The sequence below is a fragment of the Suricata suricatta genome, chromosome 5, assembly GCF_006229205.1.
Source record: "Suricata suricatta isolate VVHF042 chromosome 5, meerkat_22Aug2017_6uvM2_HiC, whole genome shotgun sequence".
Classification (NCBI taxonomy): Eukaryota; Metazoa; Chordata; class Mammalia; order Carnivora; family Herpestidae; genus Suricata; species Suricata suricatta.
The window spans coordinates 6,937,999-6,953,603 of record NC_043704.1 but is presented as its reverse complement, the minus strand read 5'-3'; the positions used below and the strand labels follow the sequence as shown (position 1 = coordinate 6,953,603).

General features: G+C 50.4%; 1 protein-coding gene across 2 annotated transcripts in view; it reads left to right on the top strand.

Annotated features, from left to right (window-relative positions):
• The first annotated feature begins 7,753 nt into the window (after positions 1-7,753).
• Positions 7,754-15,605, top strand: part of TMPRSS2 (transmembrane serine protease 2) — a 37,360-nt gene continuing 29,508 nt past the window's right edge. The window contains exon 1 of one of the 2 annotated variants that reach the window (XM_029938938.1): positions 7,754-7,824. The gene's annotated coding sequence lies outside the window, so the exon portion shown is untranslated. Of the gene's footprint in view, positions 7,825-15,444; positions 15,514-15,605 lie in introns of those variants that run through there. The other variant, XM_029938936.1, reaches the window with a different exon arrangement.

Sequence of the window (15,605 nt, the reverse complement as noted above, 5' to 3'; positions counted from 1 at the left end):
AGCAGAGCCATAGGGTTAGTTTCTCTCACCTTACAAGACAGTGGCTGGACAGGCAGCCTTACGAGGGACACATTCAACACTTTGGTACAAATTGGGATGAACCACCTCGACGAGATGTTCCCGGCATCCCCTGGAAAAGTGCCACATCACATCCCTCGTGACTACAGACATGGAAGGCACTCCCTAGATTTGTGCAGTCCACAACCTGCTCAGCCACACACAACGACCCCAGGAATGGATGTCTCTGTCCAACCCACCCTAGACCTAGACTGGTTTGAGAATTGTCTGAATTCTCCCTCCCTGGAAACAGTGCCTCGATTTTCATAGTGCACAGCTCTCTTCATTCATTGGCTAATTCAATCGTGTGCAGTCCAGAAATGTTATTATGCCTATATTTTGGATAAAGGAATAAATCCTCAGAGAATTTAAGCAGTTTGCCTGTGAGATTCTGAAAGTACCAAGAGGACAAAAACCAACTCTCTGACCTAAGGGCTCCCTGAGGTCTGGGCTGTTCCGCCGGCATGGCCGGGCCGCTTTGCCCGCATCTTTCTGGAAGGTGCATGCTTCCACTCCCGCCGAGCCCTTTAGCCCATTGACCCACGATCTCTGGTCCCTCCCAAGGTACTGCCAGCAGACTGCAAACAGTCCTTTTTACAGTCACTGAAAGAGGAAGTCGATTTTTTTCTTCCTTCTTCCGAGCAGAATAATTTACAGCTTTACCGTCAACATTTTGTACCCAGGACTCCAAGACTTTTACGACTGGGAACATGACACAGTTTTATTTTCTTTATCACTTTGTTGACCAGTTGGTCACTCTCCAGCTGCATAGAATCGTCCAGTACTGTCAGGTGCAGGTGCGGACTTTCCAGATGACCGCCAACACGCCCAGACAAAGACCAGCTTATCAGTCATGGCGGCAAGGGAGAGGGGACCCAGGTGGGACCGACTGGGGACTGGATAGGGGGCAGGGCCTTCAGGGCGGGGCGGGGAGGCTTTGGGTGCGATTGGGTGTGGATGCCGTTGAAACACTCTGGACTGGTGGAAACAGCCAGGCGGGGAGTTGGAGAAAAGGATCTGAAGAGTCTTAGGGCGCGAATGGTTGATACCGGCCATCGGAGAACTGGGGGCCTTCCAGAGGCCTCAGCCACGAATGGCCAAGCCACTGGCCTGGCCGAATCTCCTGGGATGATAAAGTCATGTACTAAAGACAGAGGAACAGTGTGATCTTGTTAAAGGAGACAATGAGCCGCTTTGGTTGTGGACCTGGGGGGTTTCACGACTCATTCTTTAAAGGACAGACTCCCTAAAGCACTTATAGCTTCTAGAAACCAGCAAGCAAAGGGAGTATGTGTGTCTATAGTTACACATACATACCGTATACATGTGCAGACATGCACACGTGTGTATATGCACGCACATACATGTGAGCACACACGTGTGTGTGCATATTTAACTTATGTTCAGCATGTCATAGATCCTCAGATGAACTGAACGGGAAGCACTGAAGTCAGGATGACTATGCTGTTTATCGATCGTTATGGCCGCCGAAGTGGACATGGAGTGATGACCGGGCTGCATCGTGCGGCATCCCGGTGCCTAAAGAAAGCAGGGAGGAGCAGGCCTGCTGCAAGCTGGTGGCGGTCCCAGACACCCCGTTCTGCCTGGAGAGTGTTGCCCCCGCTCCCACACAGCCGCTGCCCACTTCCCGTTCCGCAGGGCCTCTCGTGGTTGGGTCTGGGGTTCGTCTGGGGAGAGATTTAAGGTTTTATGAAGCTTTGGGCCAGCCATTTCCAGAAAGAGAGAACAGGAACAGCTTCCCAAGTGGACTTCCTGGCTCAGAGCAGTGGTTTCTGGGGGGCAGAAAGGAAGGGCTTGGACGATGTGGCAAATCCAGCAGCTGTACCGAGGTCTGGGTGGAGGCTTTGGGACTCGCAGACGTCTACTCAGAGTTGAAGGATACGTCAGTGTGAATACCAAAAAGAGTGTCTGTAGAATCACCAGGCTGACTTAATCTTTTTTAGGTTATTATTATGCATTTTAGCCAGAAAAAAAGAAATCATTAAAAAAAGTATGTTTAATGATGAAATACCTGTAAAAAAAAAAAAAGCACTTTAGGAACTTCCTATGAATGAGACAATGTTTCTGATTCTTCTCTCTTTTTTAAAAAAATATTTTAATGTTTATTTATTTTTGAGAGAGTGAGAGAAACAGACCATGAGTGGGGGAGGGGCAGAGAGAGAGGGAGACAGAATCCGAAGCAGCTCCAGGCTCCGCACTGTCGCACCTGCTGCCCATCTGGGAAAGCAGGATGCGTGAAGGAAAAGGCTTTGCGAAGGCCACCTTGCCTTGCAAAGTGGCCCCTCTGTGCCTCACCAGTCTTGACTTAGATCGTCTTTCATTCCAAGCCCAGGAAGTGGGCCTGAAATAGAGTTCTGGAGGCTGATCTTGAATGACGTTTGTTTAACAATAAACTGTTCTTGTTAGAGCTGGTGCCGCCTCTATAAACACGCCTTGAAGGGCACGGAGGCGCCCACACCAGGTTGGCATCTGCACTTGCCCGGGAGCCTGCATCTATGTGCCATTTGTACCCAACATGGTGGCATTCAACAAAGTGACGTAAGTACTAGTTTTGACATGACGGAAACAAATTCTTCCCTCACGAAGGCAAGCTGAACACAGCCCGTCGGGTCCCCAAGGGAGGGTGGGTGGAGGGTTGAGGGGACAGCATTCTTGGACGCTCCAAAGCAGATGTGTGGTTTGATGCAATGCAGAGCTCAGGATTCCCAGGCTGAGGTTGGTGGTTCATCCCTCCCCAGGTTCATTCTAGAATGGATTCATTAGAAATGGATTAATTCACATGTGTGAAGTGAGTGCCTTTACTTTATGGCTCTTAGAGCTACAAGTGCATCTTGAGTCTAGAGCGCGTCCCCAGAATGAGTGGGTCCGGTTGGGGCAGGTGTTTCACTAGGCACGTTTGAGGAGGATGCAGCACATCCTGGATTCCTTAGTAGTGGTAGTGGTGGTAGTAGGTAGGCATTGAGTGGCAGCTGGGTGGTTTTGGAAACCCTCAGTTTGCCGGGATTCATTTAAACAGCGCTGTGTCTCTATGACACTCTAGGGCCATCAAGAGGTGAAGTGACTTTGGTTCTGTTCCAGGTTGTTTGGCAGGCAGGAAGTCCCTTGGGGAGTGTAAATGGGGTTGGCCCCTCTGGGAGTGCAGGTGGCAGAGGGAAGGACCCAGCTCTGGTGCAGTCACCCCTAAGGCCTCCCCCACCAACCTGGGCACCTCTGGCTCCCAGGGTGGCCATCGAGTCATCCTGAATTAGGGACGGAGAGTCCAGTCCACCAGCCGTTGGGGACAGATGGCCTCAGGAAGGGGCCGTGCTCCAAGGCCAGCCGGCTGTCTGCAGGGCAGCTGTGGGTTTTGTAGGCTGGGGTGCAGCGAGCAGGGGGGTTAGGAATCAGGGGAATCAGCTTTGGTGCAGGGACCGGGGCCACGCATAGCCGGGAGCTGACTGGCACGGAAGCAGGCGCCCACCGCTGTGAGAGCATAGAGCGAGTTGCCTACAAAGAAGCCTGATAGCTCAGGAATGCATAATCCACAGAGGAGAGAAAAGATGGAGCGAGAAAAAGGTCACAAAGCCAGGGGAAAGGCCAGAGCGTGGCCTGCCCCCACCCCGTTCTGGCTGGGAGGTGGGGGGGGGGGTCTCCCAGGGAGGCGGTAGGACCTCTTCCTGCCTCCTCTATTCTCAGGGACCAGACGTGGGCCATACAGGCCAGCGGACCAGGCCTGAGTCCGGCTTCGAGGAGCTTCCCTGACCAGGACGCCAGTTGGTGGAAACCACCCCGTCGGGGAGCCTGGACAGACCTCAGCCCAGAGAGGCCCTGGGCAGCACAGGAAGCCTATAATCCCCCCGCCCGCGGCCAAACATCCCCCGATGCCCACCCAGGCAACAGAGAGCCCTCCACTCTGGACCACTGGGCTGAGGACGTCCCCGGAGGGCAGAGCTGGGGCCCCCAGCGCCTCTCAGGAAAGCAGGGGGGGACGTGGTCCTTCCTGCCGGACAGGATCCGAGGGAAGCCACGTGACCACCAAGCACCGCTGCTCCCTCCCTGGCTTCTCAGGTGGAATTTTTTTTATCACAATCATCCTATTTTTCCTCCTTCATCATGACTCAGGTGTGTTGGGGACAGTTAACGTCCCCAGAGCCAGGCGGAAGGACCCCGCTGACCTCAGTGAGTGTACCCCATCCCACGTCCTTCCATGGGGGTGTCTCCCCCTGGAGGTGACAACAGCTGGGTGGGGAGGACCAAGGTCGGCTCCGTGGGACTTACTTCCTACACCGCCAGGGTCTGCCGGCCGTCTCCAGCCCCCACAGCACCCCCTTTCTCCCCACAACTGGATGCCGCTGGGTTCTAGAGCCAAGGGGCCCACAGGACTGGGGGCCCTGGCCGCAGACAGCCTCTCTAGCAGGGTCCCCCCGTCCTGTGCCGGGGGACCCCAGCACCTCATTCCTACTTAGCCGCCCAAGAAAGTCCCGAGGCCGGAGAGCCGGTCCAGGCCCTGGCACACCTGAGGGGCCCAGGGAGCTGGGGTGCCCTCCGGGAGACCCCAGGTCCCTCAGCTGTAAAATGGGGAAGCCTGCACCCCTATTTTGTAATGAGGTCACCAGCACGACACATGCTTAATGAAAGGTCATCATTGCTCTTACAGGGCCGGGACCCGGTGCACCCTGATGCGCCCTGGAGCCAAGCCCTGGAACTTGCTTCAACTATGAGAAAGAACACATGTTGGAAACCATCTCCTTGTTGAGTGGGGACGAGTAGCCCGCTGGGAGCAGGGGTCTGCACGGAGGGGCCCAGGAGCCGTGTCTAGGAGACACCCCGTCCCCCTCTTAAGGACATGCCGAAGGTCTCCAGCGTGCCCAGAGAAGGTTTCAAACGGTCTCCTACAAGTGGCCCCTTCCATGACCATCACCCCGTTCCCTCCCGCCCCCTCTAGTCCATGGTTCATTTTCAGTATTCAATAGTCTTTCATGATTTGTGTCCCTCACTCTCCCCAGCTCTCTTTCCGGGGCACTTGTGGGGAGAAGCACTAGGTGTTAGATGGAAACCAGTTTGAAAAAAAACTATTAAAAAAAAAAAGTCTCCTAAATAGAGCACTGACGCCCTCCTACCGCACTGGGCTGGGAATAAACTCGCTGCGTCCTGTCTCCTGCAGGGGGCGCTTCCGTTCTCTTCCGCTCCTTCTGACACCCGGGCCCCTAAGGGACTCTGGGCTCGTTACCATGACGATCAAATACAAAACTGTCTTCTTCATCTTAACTAGCAGGCTGGCCGAAGGTCTTGACAACTGCGGACCATGAACTATTCAACAGATTTGCTTTTGGGGGCACACACTTCTAAACCAGTCAGTTTGATAGTTATTCATACATCATTTTTATTTTATTTAAATATTTTTTAATGTCTTACTTATTTTCGAGAGAGCGCGAGAGACAGTGTGAGCCGGAGAGGGTCAGAGAGAGCCGGAGACACAGAATCCGAAGACAGGCTCCAGGCACAGAGCCCGATGCAGGGCTTGGACCCACGAACTGCAAGATCACGACTTGAGCCTAAGCTGGACGCTCAACTGACTGAGCCCCCCAGGCGCCCCTCATACATCATTTTTTAAATTATGAAACAGTCCATCCATACAACAGAGAACAGATAATGCAAAAAGAAGGTATGAAGAGAAAAGGAAGGGCACCCGTGTCATCACTGTCCCGGTAACAGACTGTCACCAACACCAGCCTGTCAGGCTCCCACTTTGCACCCTCCCCCATTCCCACTGGGGGACACCACAACCCTGAGTCTGGTGTTTGCCCATTTCTATTTTCCATGGTCTTAGTTTGTAAGCATGTACGTACCTGGAAACAAGGTGTTACTATGTCGAATGTTTAGACGTTTATGTGAAGCGAACGGAGCCACCTGCATGCGCCTTTCTGCAACTTGCCTGTTTGTGCAGCGAGTTGTGGGATTTATTCATGGTAACGGGTACAGTGTGATTTGCCTGTTTTCGGTCTTTTGAACGTACCTCTATGTCTGCATCCACTTTCCTATTAAAAAGAAATGACAGGAGTTTCCTGTCAGTATTTGGGTGGCGCCCACATTTCTGCAACAAAAATAGTACTTCTGTGAACACTCCTGTGGAAGTTTCTGGACACGCTGACAGAGTTTTCTGTAGGACACACACTTAAGAGTGGAATTTCTATGGGGTGCGCGGGTGGCTCAGCCCGTTAAGCTTGGACTTCAGCTCAGGTCAGGATTTCGTGGTCTGTGGCTTCATGCCCCGAGCGGCTCTGTGCTGCCGGCTCCGAGCCTGGAGCCTGTTTCAGAGTCTGTGTCTCCCTCTCTCTCTGCCCCTCCCCCACCCAAGCTGTCTCTCTCGCTCTCTTTCTCTCTCTCAAAAAAAATAAATAAACATTAAAATTTTTTTTTAAAGAGTTGGAATTTCTGGGTGAAAGTTGCATGTGTCTTCAACATTCCAGCCTACTACTGAAAAGGTTTTCAAAGTGGTTGTACTAATTTAAGCCCTTCCTTTCTCTCCCCGGCCCTGACGCTGACTCCGTGTTGGTTGTACGGGGTATTCAGCACCTGAATTTCTGCTAGTCTAGCGTGTCTCTGCATGTGTGTGTGCGTGTGTGGGGTGTGTGTTAAAGTGTGCACTATATAAAGTTTACCGTCTTAACCATCGTTAGGTCTATAGTTCAGTGGTTTTTAAACACATTCATTTCGTGGTGCAGCCAGCACCGCCATCTGTCTCTGGAACCTTCCGTCTTCTCCACGGACACGATGTCCCCATTAAACATAACTCCCTATGCCCCGGCCCCGGCCCTGGCCCCCCAGGGCTCCCTCTCTGTTTTCTGTCTCTGTGAATCTGACAGCTCCAGGGACCTCACGTCAGTGGGATCATGCAGTATTTGTGCTTTCTCGTTGCCTTAGTTCACGCCACATAATGTCCTCAAGGCTCCTCCACATGGGAGCGTTCCGAATTTTGTGTTCCCCGTCCCGCAACCCCGTGTGTCTGCGTGTTTTCCAGGGCCCCGGGGCTTCAGATCCTGCGGCTGAGGGAGCTCCCGGCCGGGCCGTGTGCTTCTCGTCTACACAAGGAAGGGATGCGGAAGCTGGGTGACTGCAGGGCAGGGAAGGAGGCCGACTCAGCCAGCTCTGGCCGCTGCAGCAAAGTGCCACGGCAGGGGGGCTTAAAGACAGTTCTGGAAGGGGGAAGTCCAAGATCGGGGCGCTGGCCTGTTCGGTTCCTGGCGAGGAGTCCCTCCCGGCTTGCATGCCCCAGCCCTGATCTGTGTTTTCACATGGCCTTTCCTTGGTGTGTGCGCATGAGAGAGAGACGCGACAGAGACGGGACGGCGACGCGCACACGCGCTCACGGGCGCACGTACGCACACAGGCACGCGCACGCACACAGGTTTCTATTCCTCTTCTTACAAGGGCACCAACCCCGTCATCCCCAACCCACCCTATGACCTCATGTGCCCGAAACCCCAACTCCATATATGGTCACATTGGGAGTTAGGACTTTAACATATGAATTTGGGGGCGTCATAATTCGGTCCACAAGAGATGTAAAGTGGGGGACGGCAAAGACCAGCTGGAACCCGTGCGCGTGGGCTGGAGCCCAGGCGGCCAGACGATTGCCGTGACCTTGATGCAGCTGTCCCACAGAAGCTGGGGCAACGGTTCGTCCACGCAGAGCTAAACACTCACGCCTGCCCAGGAGTTGGAGAGGCGGGAGGAGCCGGAGAGGCCACTACCTCGTGCAAGGAGGTGCGTCAGCTGACCGGCAACACGATTCGGGAGCAAAAACCGGTCCTGCTTCACTTCCGCCCTCCAGGTCCCCCAAGATCCCTTATGGTCCAACCCAACAGGTGCACACAAGACAGGCAGGGGCCGTGTCATTGCACAGCCACCTCGTCTCCTAAAAGAGCCAGCACCTTTAGTTTCACGTGTGGGCGGTCATTCGCCAGAACTGACTGCACGGATGATGTGAATAGGATTCTAAGGCCATCTTTTTCCGCGTTATATTCAGTTTCCGTTAGACTTCTCCACCGCTCCGCGTGCCACCTGTTAGACTTCACGACTCCGTGCACACGCGGTTCTGTTTCTGCACGCAGGTATCACTGCATAGCTTTCATAATGAAGGCATCAGACTCCATCTCCTACCATTGGTCTGCTGAGGTCGTTTATTTGGAAACAATCCTGCCATGTCTTTGCGTGTCCGGTGTGTCTTGCCTATTTTTGGCCCTTTGTTCTTTCATGCTCCTGCCTTTGTAGTTTGGACCAAGCTCATCAGGGAGCCCCACTATGCACATGTCAGAAGTTTGGATGCAGTTGTGCTAAATGTATGGGGTCAATTTGAGGGGACACTTGACATCCTTATAATATTGCATCTTCTAGACACAAACTGTATCTATTTCCATTTATAGAATCTTTCATATCTTTCAATGAAGATTTATAATTTCCTCCAGAAGAGTTTTCACATATTTTTGTAATTATTCTAGGCAGCTAATTTTTTGTTACCTTTGTCAGGTTTCCCCCCCCAACTTTTTATGATGACACATTTCAAAGATGCAGAAAGTATGGAAGATTAGTGCCATGAACACAGTACACACTCCTTGGCCGATTAGGTGGCTTTTTTTTGATGGAACATTTGAAATTAAATTGCAGACATCATGACACTTCATGCCTCAATACTTCCACGTGCTTCTTCTGAGAATGACATTCTCCCACCAAATCATGCTACCGTTGTTACAGTAAATGACACAATTAAAAAGAACATTCCAGGGGGGCCTGGGTCACTCAGCCGGTTAAGTGTCTGACTTCAGCTCAGGTCATGATCTCGAGGTCCATTAGTTCAAGCCCCAAGTCGGGCTCTGTGCTGACGGCTCGGAGCCTGGAGCCTGCTTCGGATTCCATGTCTCCCTCTCTCTCTGCCTCTCCCCTGCTCATTCTCTGACTTTCTATCTCTCAAAAATAAATAAACATTAGGAAAAAAAATTTTAATAATAAATAAACAAATAAATAAATAGAAAAATTCCAGTAGCTGGAATGGTGACATCGAAGAGAGCAGGTGTTTTTCTGCATTGTCTCTGTATCGATATTGAGTACAGACTGACGGCTAACCGTTTTTAATAATTCTACTGATTTCCTCTTGAATCTTCGAGGGTTGGTAGGTACACAGTCACATCCTCTTCGAATAATGACAGACTAGTTTCTTCCTTTGAAATTTTCACCAGGTTAATTTCTCACCCCGTACAATACTGAGCAGCCTGGAGGCTAGCGACAATCCCTCCTACTTCACCATGAAGGGTAATAGTTTTGGATATTTTTACAGATCTCCCTTACCAGGTAAGAAAGCTTCCTTTTATTTCATCTTTGCCAAGGACTTTTATTTTTTATTATGGAGGCATGTTGAATTTTACTGAACTTTTTTTTTAAATCTATTAAGGTAATTTTATGATTTATGTTATAGTGTTGAACTGCACTGATAGTTTTTCTAATGTGAAAGCAATATTATGTTCCCTGGAGAAATCCAACCTGAATCATAATCGTTTTTTGTAGAGTGTTGGATTCATTTTGTTAATATTTGTTTAGGATTTTTACATTTCTACTCATGAGTTAGACTGGCTTGTATTTTTCCTTGAACAATCTTCGCTGGTTTAGGCTTTGATAAATAAACGAATTGGTTTTTTTTTTTTGGAAGAATTTTTGAAAGACTAGAACGAAAGTTTCTTAACTGTTCCTAAGACTTAACCTGGAAAATCATCTAGCTAATGATTCAGTGTAAGTGTCCACTAATTAATAAAGACTGCTCATTATGCACATCTTCTCTATTTTTACTGATGTTTATTTGTTTGCTTGATCTTTGAGGGCTATAAGAGAAGAAGGCAGATTTGTAAAGATCTTGTAATTCTATAAATGTTTCCTTTATACATTTTTGAAAGCTTTGTGGTTAGGTATATGCAAGTCTCACTGTTAGGGTATCCAAGCAATTTGTTTACTTTGTGACCCTCCCTATTCCCAATAAAGCCTTTTATCCTCTGGTCTCCTTTGTCCATCATTAATATAACCAATCCAGCTTTCTTTTACATATGTCCATTCTACAGATGTCTCATAAATAGCATAGCACATGGCTGTCTTAAAAAATGGGATGAACAGATCATCTATGTATTTTTAAAAATCCATACCTATTAACTGGATGGCATAGAGCTTCTATGTGCATTGTGACTGCTGATGAGTTTGCATACATGTCTACATGTATGATTTGTGCTATTTGTCCTGTTCTGCTGGGCTTACTTTTGCCGTTTTTCCCTCCCTCATCCTCCTTTGCTTCATTGTGTTTGACTTCACTGAGTTCTTTCCCACTTATTCCACTTTTTCTTCATTGCAGTTGGACATATCAACATACACTCTATTTCTTATTCTTTTGTAATTATCCTTTTAACGAGCAGATCAGCAGAGGAATCCAACCATTCAAATACTTTAATCTTGTGCATTCCACTGGGGATAACACTGCTTTCATGCCATTATTTTCTGATATTTTAACTCTATTTGTTGTCGTTGCTCTGGTTTCTACTCTACCTTTGCAAATTACACATGATCATGGATGCTGTCTTTTGTTTCTTTGGGTTTGTTTTTTTTTTTTAAACATAGAGAAAAAACTGGAGAGGGGCAGAGGGAGAGAGAGGGAGGGAGAAAGAGAATCCCAAGCAGACTCCATGCTGTTAGCACAGAAGCCCATGCAAGGCTCAATCTCACCAACTGTGAGATCATGACCTGAGCCAAAATCAAGAGCCCCACATAGGGCTCAATCTCATGAACCACGAGAGTATGACCTGAGCCAACATCAAAAGTCGGACACTTAACCCCTTAACCAACTGAGCCACCCAGGTGCCCCTCACAGGTGCTCTTTTATGCTGTCAACGTGGGTTTAGATTTACCCCCGTTCTTACCACGTCCTTGGCCCCCTACTGCCTCCTGTGTGTCAGTCTTTCCTTCTGGGGTTATCTCTCTTCTTTCTGAACTACATCTTTTCTAAGGTTCCTTCTTGTGGTCAATGCTGTCTCGATCTGTCTGGGAATGGTGTTTCCTTCTTCCTTGAACAATATTTTTACAGGATATAAAATCCTAGGTTGTCAGTCACTTTCCCCAACACTTGGAACATTTGATTCCTTCTTATTCTGCTTGTCCTGGGGGGAGGGGCGGGCGGGTGGATGTAAGTCTTCTGTTCCAGGAGGCTTCTTGGATCTCCTCTTTATTTTAAGGGTTCTGCATCCTCACTATAGGATGTTTAACTATGGATTCCTCTTCTTCCTTCTTTGGATTTGTTGTGCTTCAATAATCTAAGGATTCATGATTTCTATCAATTTTAGAAAAGTTTTAATCATTGCTTTCACCTCGTTCTCTCAGTTATCACATTTTAGAGGTTTAATCAGACCTATTTTATCTTTTTTTTTAAAGTAGTCTCCATGCCCAGCAAGGAGCCCAACACAGGGCTTGAACTCACAACCCACAGAGTACAGATCTGAGCTGAGATGGAGTCAGGCACTTGGCTGACTGAGCCGCACAGGAGCTCCCAGACCGAGTTTAGCTCCCCCTCCTCTCTTCTCCATACCACCTAGCTTCTTTTTCATATAATTTTAAAAATAGCTTCGTCCTTCTGCAGGAGTTTTGGATAATTTCTGCAGGTCTGTAAGCTGGGTCATGGGTTCTCGCTTCGGCTATTAGAACTCTTTTTTTTCCCTTTGGAATTTCTCTTTAGTGTTCCCCCTCCAGGTCTGCTAAGTTATTGTTACAAGTCCTTGCTTCTTATTCATTTGCAGATTCTCTCTTTTTTTTAAAAAACATAGCAAACATACTTATTTTCTCATTTGTATTGAACAGCTCCAGGAGCTGTGGTCTGATTCCACAGCTTGCTTTCTCACTGACTTTTTTCCTAATGTCTTCTTTTTGTTGTTTTTAACTCAATTAAAGCTCACTTTAATTGTGAGGACTCCCCCCCTCCTCGCCCCTGGGCTGAGGGGTGAATAGTCAGGGTCATCCAGAAAAATCAGAACCAATAGGATAGATCTATCTATCTATGTATCTATCTATGTATCTATCTATCTATGTACCTACCTACCTACCTATTGGAATCAGTAGTGATTACAGAGGCCAAGAACCGGCTCTCAGCACACAGGAGAACAGAAAAGCCAGCAGCATGATTTAATCTGAGGCAAAGGTGTGAGAACCAAGAGCCCCAGTGTGGGAAGGCAGACGTATATGGACGTCCTGGGTCAGGCAGAGGGAACAAAATTCACCCTTCCTCTGCTTTCAGTTCTACTGCATCCCTCAAAGATTTGGGTCATGGCCACCTGCATTGGTGAGGGCACTCCCTGTGGACTGAATCAAACGCTAATCTCTTCCAGAAGCCCCCTCACAGCCACACCCAGGAATCACGTTTTGCCAGCGAGCTGGGCATCCCTTAGCCCAATCAAGGTGACACGCAAAATTAACCAACACAAGCAGCATTCCACGAGAGAGGATCCGAGTTGGCTCCTGCCTTGTATAGGCGCATCCCCAATCCGGGACCATCTTAGTTAGATTCATTGACATATTCTGGCCACAAAGGTAGTGAGAATTTCGGTTCAAAACCTTAATTGTCCTATGAGGACCTGTTTGTGGTTACAAATTCATAGGGGAGCGTTACTCCTTCCCCACAGAGAGCTAAGACCAAGCTAGAGACAAGTTTATGACCACATCACCTTCCGGTGGGAAGGACAGCAGTTTGGGTTTTTTTTAAATCCTCTTTCTAAGAGAGCATTTTGTGTTTTGACTCACTGCGGTGGAATCCTAGCCAACTTCCCACCTTGCTGACGCCTATGACGTTGCATTCAGCCTCTACCCCCGGCGTAAAGCTCTGCAGAACTAGTGCTGGCCTCAGGGTGTGCGCCACCAAGACCCCTTCCTCCCCTCCCCGGATGCACACTCACTCTTCATGTCTGTGTCTGAGGACTTCCCAAGATTTCCTGCAAGTTCAGCAATAATTTAAAAAGAAATTTAACTTTTTATTTATTTTTTGAGAGACAGAAACAGAGCATGAGCAGGGAAGGGGCAGAGAGAGAGACACAGAATCAGAAACAGGCTCCAGGCTCTGAGCTGTTAGCCCAGAGCCTGACACGGGGTTCGAACCCACGAACTGTGAGATCATGACCTGAGCTGAAGCCGGACGCTTAACCAACTGAGCCACCTGAGGCACCCCTGCAATAATTTTTTAAAATATGTATGTATTTTTGAAAGAGAGAGAGAGAGAGAGAGAGAGCACGCAGGGGAGGGGCAGAGAAAGGGGAACAGAGGATTCCAAGAGGGCTCTGCACTGACAGCAGCGAGCTAGATGTGGGGCTCGAACCTATGTATCATGAGATCATGACCTGAGCCAAAATTGGATGTTCAACTGACTGAGCCACCCAGGTGCCCCAATTTAGCTGCAATTTTAAAAGACTGAGACTGAGTGACTCAGTTGGTTAAGTGTCCAACTTCAGCTCAGGTAGTGATCCCATGGTCTGTGAGTTCAAGTCCTGTGTCGGGCTCTGTGCTGAAAGCTCAGAGCCTGGGGCCTGCTTCAGATTCTGTGTCTCCCCCTCTCTGCTGCTCCCTCGCTCATGTTCTGTCTCCTCTCTCTCCCTCTCAAAAATGAATAAACCTTTAAACATTTTTTAATTTAAAAAGTAAAGGGTATGAGCAATATATATTCTATCCAGCCTTTGCGGTTGTGTTGCAGCGTGAGCGTTATTTCAGGGCACCCACTCAGTCTTACTGCTATAAACAGAGCTGTGTTGCGTACGTCTAACAGATAATAATCGCGTTCTGTTTTCATCATATCTCAGCTACGCCCCTCGGTAAGCAATTCTGACTTGCCGCCCGGATTCAGGAAAGAGGCGGTAAGGTGGGCGGTACTTCGGAGCGGATCTGATTCTGTGGTTCAATGACACCGGAAGAACTGGGCTTCCAGTCTTCTCTCTGCTGTCATTTTTGGTGGAGGAGGCTTTCTCTATTTAGTGCTAGCTTCCTGGGGATGGAAAGACGGCGGCGAACAGCTCCTGAGAGCACTTGGTCTTTCTGACTCCAAGCACAAGGCAGTGGGTCCCTGGAAGTTCTTGAGGGGAACCCCCCAAGCCCCTCCCCTCACCGGCCAAGAGCTGGATGTGTGCTCACCCCGGAAGCAGGAATTGAGCGGCTGAGTCGGGAGACTGGCCACGCGCCCAAGTCCAGTGCGGAGGTGATGTTGGCTCTCCAGGAAAACGGTCAGCTCCAGGGAGGCGCGTCCACTCCAAACAACCTTCCCCGAAGCTCAAGAGGAGGAGAAATGGACCTTTTCAGAATAACCAAGAGAAGAGGGATAAACATAGAGACACACATGCCACCTGGTGTGAAGGTGGACGTGGCGGTTCGGTGGAAGAACGGGGTCATTACTGGACGGCTCCAAATATACCATCAGAACCGAAATAAGTGAGTGGCCAGGAGGAGACCATCGACCTGACCTATCTGTGGCACCCCTTCCTCCCCAGGAATGTCCTTACTTTGGACAAGCAGACACCTGTGAAGTGTGAGAGATGGATGGGTCCCAGGGAAGATGCGGGGTGCTCCCCTGGGTGGATGTGAGGGCAGGGACAAAGGACAGGGCGGGAGGGAAGAACTCACTAGGGAACTAGTCCAGCCCCAGGGCCAAGAGGCAAGTGATTTGAAACCAGGGAGGTTTTCTTCGCTTCCACGTTATCATAAAGCAACCCATGTTGTTGTACTGCAGACAGCATTGGAAAGAGTTCTTGAGGACAGGGAAGGGCCCTGCCTTCTGGACTTTTCTCTCCCCCGGAGGTGGCCTGTGGTGGCAGGAAGCCCCTTCGCCACTGCTGGGGACACGGGAGGGTGGGGGTAACTTGGGACCTGAAGGCAAAGAAAGGCCGGCCCAGCAGAGACCGAGAGGGTCCTCCGCGGCCCTCCCGTGGGCACAGAGGCCACACGGGCCCAGGAGCTCCCCGGGCTCAGGCGGGGACTCAATCGCTGCTCCCCAGAATTTCCTTCCTTAACCCAAACCCCGAGATCTCGGGGCCCCAAAGCGCTCACAACGGGAGCGGTCCAGGGGACGCGGGGAGGGACACACGCTCAGAGCCCTCCACCCTCCGAGGACCAAGTCGGAGCTCCAAGGGGTCCCCCGAGGTTGGGGACCAGGAGAGCGCCCCGGGCTTTCCCCGGGGCAAACTCCTCCTCCCGCCACCCGTGCCCCGCCCCTCCCGGCGCCCGAGGTGGCCCGGGACCGCGTTTAGGGGTGTCGCCCTAGGCGCTCTGGACACCGCCTCCCGGGATTAAAGCGGGGACTCCGGGCAGAGGAAGACGCAGTTCCGCAGGAGGAGGAGGAGGTGGAGGAGGAGGAGGAGGCGGCCCAAGGGGCGGAGAGCGCCGGCCCGCGAGTCCCCGCAGGTGAGCGGCGCGCCGGCGGGTTTTCCCGGCTGAGCCCGGGGCGCGGGTGCCAGGCGCGAAAAGAAGGATCCGGGCGCCGGTGGGTGGTTGGG